The sequence below is a fragment of the Triturus cristatus genome, chromosome 7 (assembly GCF_964204655.1).
Source record: "Triturus cristatus chromosome 7, aTriCri1.1, whole genome shotgun sequence".
In the NCBI taxonomy this organism is placed as follows: Eukaryota; Metazoa; Chordata; class Amphibia; order Caudata; family Salamandridae; genus Triturus; species Triturus cristatus.
Window position 1 is genome coordinate 1108646375 of NC_140590.1, and position 4591 is coordinate 1108650965.

Consider the following 4591-nt stretch of genomic DNA (forward strand, 5'->3'; position numbering starts at 1 on the left):
GCTACAGAAGACAAAAAATACAAAAAATTTTTAATTCATTTTAATAACTAGTAGAAATGTAGCACATATATGAAAAACCCTAAAAACACATACAGAAAATGACATCACATACATTAAAAAAAAACTAAAATACATACAACTAATTAAAAAATGATACGATCAAAATTATATTTTAGCAAACAATAATAATGACTTCTATATTTAAATAATAAATATTACTTACCTTCAAATCGATATTCTTGACAACAATACTCTTTGCATCGATATCTCCATTGCATGATATTTTAAACCTGATTTTCTTGTACATCGATATTTGCAGCTCAATATTTTGTATAAACACCGGCAGAGATGTACCCTTGACTCGTTCCTTTTCGATCTCTAGATAGAACCCCTGGCCAAAAGACTGAGAGCAAATAAAGAGATTAAGCCCTTAATTTCTGTCAAACTTTCCCAAAAATATCATTAAATGCTGACGACCTGATTGTGTACACATCGGAGGTGGAGAGTGCGGTATCCCAAGTAAGACGGGAAGCAAGGCAGTTTGAGTAATTCTCTAGGTATAAGGTGAATAAAACCAAATAAAAGTAATGACCTAGAACTAACCCTGGGCGTAGATCACGAAGTAGCGCTACACGTAGCTACGCAAAGTGAATTCGTACAACGCGAGCTACGCATAGCACTTCGCGAACTGCATAGTACCCTGTTTGCACTGTGCAAGATGCCGTGTTCAATGATTGCACAGTGCGGACAAGCATCTGGCACTTTGCAATCATTGAAAACGGTGTGAGCTGTTGTTTTCTGCCGCTCGAGTAGATTTTTACTCGAGCGGCAGCTTTCTCAACGCGGACTGGTCGTTTCTCATTGTGAGCGGTCGCGAGAATACGCGACCACTCGCAATGAGAAACCAGACCTCCCTACGTTGAGAATCTCGCCGGGAGGTTTATTTTCCATGCTCGCAATCGGCAACTTGATGTTGCTGATCGCGAACGAGGAAAAAGTCTCGCCGGGATGTCATTTTGCTTGCTCGCGGTTGCCAACTTGACGCTGAGGACCACGAGCAAGCAAAAAATGACCGCTGCACTACGCTACGCGTGTTTGCACTGTGTTCCGTAGCAATACGCGTAGTGCGAAGTAGCGCAAACTTCGCAAACTACGTGAGCGTAGCGTAGTGCTTTGCCCAGGGTTACCTAGAACACTGTATGGGAGAGTTGAGCAGAAAGAAGAAGTAAGGTACTTGGTAGTCAGGATTGTGTAGAATCATGAGGACATCACAAGGGTTAACCTGAAAAGAGTCAGCAATGAGGTAGACAGACTACTCCAAAAATGGAGGAATCTGCCACTCACTATAGATGGAAGGGGAAGTCTGGTCAAGATGTCCATCTTGCCAAGTTTTACCTTCCTATTTGATAACATCTTGCTGAGTTTCAACTGGAAAGAGCTGAGGAAGGTCCAAGGAAAATCACCTTGTTCATCTTACAAGGCAAAACCTTACATCTGTCATGGGAAAAGCTCAGGAGGAGGCTGTCTCTACCTGATATCCATCTTTACAGTTGGGCATTTCAATTTAAAAGTGCAGGATGTTTTTATTCCACCAGACAAATCCTTCACAAGGAGAATGTACAGGACCATGCTAGTAGGTCTATCAAGAGATGGGTTCTTATACAAATATGGTGCACCAAAGTATTTTTAAAGAATTACTATTGAAATGCTTTAGCTCTGCTGCCGGCCTATGTTTTGAGATAAGATTGTTCCAAGGAATTTGGTACTGTAGCGAACTATCACCAATATGTGATTCTCGACTGAGTGCTTGATAGACTGTTTAACAAGATCACATTGAGACTGTGGAATAACTAAGTGGGTGCAGTTACTGGAGGAAGGGAAGGCATTACCATGGGAAACCTGAAAGAGGGTCACTCAGGGAGCACAGTCATGGTTCACATATTATCAGTTGACCAACTGGCTGGCAGACCAGGGGTGGATCCACTCGGAGACCCACAGTATGTAGGAGGAACTGCAGGATCCTACTACAAGGAAGAAGGAGGTGGCCCTGTGGCATCAACTCTGATTAGATGCAACAGAGGGGAACATGAATTCAGCACTTCATTTCTGGGATGTTTGGTTGCTGGATGCAGATTTGGAGAAGTTACTGTAAGCATTGATTAACTTACTTTACTTAGTAGTGAAATCTGTGCCTTTGCAAATGAATCATGTGTTCACTCTCCACAGATCCTTCTGGTTACCACAGAAGCTGGCTAGAGCCAGGAAGAGTAACAATACCAAGTGCAATAGGTGTGTAGTTTGAGGTGCAGAAGATATCCAAAAGCTTGCCAGCTGCCTCATTTTTTTTTCTTTACTGAGAGTGGGTAAGACAATATCAGAACTTTCAGGAGTACCAGTGGAAGTAAGCCACACTAAAATTTTATTTGATGTACCATGGAAAGATGGAGAGGTGGAAAGAATAACATCAACCCAAATCCAAAATTCATTTTCTTCCTAAATTTCCTGCTGAGGAGAGCGATTTGTAAGAAGCGGTGCAAACCAGATTGGCCCGCTTGGCATGAGTGATCTCACTCTGTTAAATTTTTCTATAAACTAGATTTTAAAACATTGGGGTGCATGGTTTTTCTGGAGACCAGCTGAGACCTGATTAACATCTGAGGATGTGTCTAATGAATAGAACTCCTAAGTCAGGAATGGCAGGAGGCGTCATTCTGAGCTATAAGCCATATTACTGATGGTCTCGACACCCAGATCAGAGCCCTTGGGACAGTCACAATTATGAGAACGTGCTTCTAGAAGCAAAATGAGGACAATTAAAATAAAAAATAAAAAACCTACAACCCAATTTTTCATATTGGTGATCAGTGGCGAGGATAAGATTTATTTTTGTGCTTTTCCGTACAGTGATTTTGTGTACACTACCATCACATTTCTAAGTCCTATTGAAGTTTTTAATTCTTCCTGATTGGCCTTTTGCTTTTTTAATTTCATTTCTACTCTACCTGATGGTTTGTGCCTGTGGCTACACCTGCAAGGATGGAGTTTGAGCTTGCCAACCCGGAAAGCTACACCATGTACACCATGGTTGAGCTCAAGGACTTTGGCCAGGAGAGGAGGCAGCCCACCAAAAGGAGCCACAGAAAAGTGGAGGTCCAAAAGACCTCAAGTGCATGGGAAGAGGCCCACCAGTCATCAACTGAGGACCAGGGGTGAGAGGATGATGAGGAGGGTTCAGAGCAGAAGGATCTTGAAATACACCCTAGTGAAGAGGGGACAACCTAGTCCCATAATTGGAAATACCTCCCCGTGTAGGGACCAGGGTGTCATTCATGGGCCTGCACGATGAGGAGTTGGAGGACAGGAGAGAGGAATGAAAGCTCAAGTTAGAGGTGGCCAAATTGAAACTGGAGAAGAAGAAGGTTGAGGCTGATTGAGTCTTGGGAGGAGAAGAGATTAGCAATGGAAGAAAGGATGGTGGCCCATAAACTAAGTGTCAGAGAGCTAGACATCAGAGCTAAGCAGGTAGCTTCAAGCAGTAATGGTGGCAGAATACCTACAGTGCCCTCTGGAGACAAGAGGTCCAAATTTGAGACAATATTGACAAGTAATTTGAGACCTATGAGATTTACTTACAGATGCACCACAAGACCCTGAGGAGGACTGGGTGGCTAGTCTGTTGAGGCATATCCCTATTGAGGGTAAGGACACCCTGCTGGCCCTAGAGAAAGGAGACAGGAGGAAGTATTCCCCCAGCAAGGAAGCCCTTGTCAGGAAGTATGGTCTTACCCCGGAGAAGTTTAGATAGAAGTTCAGGGACATTCAGGAGCTGGCCCAACAGACCTAGATGGATTTCGTGAATACCTCTACAAGGCACTGGATGGTTTGGTGAAGGGCAGTGAAGTAAATGATTTTCAGGGTCTGTACAATATGATTGCAAAGGAGCACATCATCATTGATTGTATGCTCACTGACCCCAGGGAGTTTGCTAAGGAGGCAGACCATTGGGTCAGCATCGGGGTCCACAAGAAGGTATATGGAGGTGATCACCCCAAGGGTGGACACGGTTTCCACTAGAAGCAGGAGAGGGAAGATAAACAGAAAAACAGGGAGTTCTCTAAAGATCCACAAAAACTAGTTCTAAAGGTCAGGACTCCCAATCCACACCTCAGCAGCAGAAGAAGAAATGGTTCTCTGACAGAAAGTCATCAGGAAGGCACCGCCAAGAGCATTGAGTGCCAACAGGAAAGGTACTTCATGGGGGATGCCAAGTGTACCAAGTGGGCACAGCCACCCTCTGGGAAGTCACTGAGATTGTCTAGTGTAGTGCTTAGGGTGGAGATTGTCCCAAATAACAGGAGGGACAGCAGAGAGGTAACCCTAGTATCCCTGGGTTATAGAGAGATGATTGAGGGAACCCACATACCTAGTAATTCTAAGAATTACAGGCAGTGTGTCGGCATCAATGGGCAAAGTTTGGAGGCTCTGAGCGATACTGAAGTCAGCAAAACAACTGTCAGATATCATCTGGTGACCAAAGAGCAGATAGTCCCTAATGCATTCCATCAAGTTGTTTTAGCTGACAACCATTAGA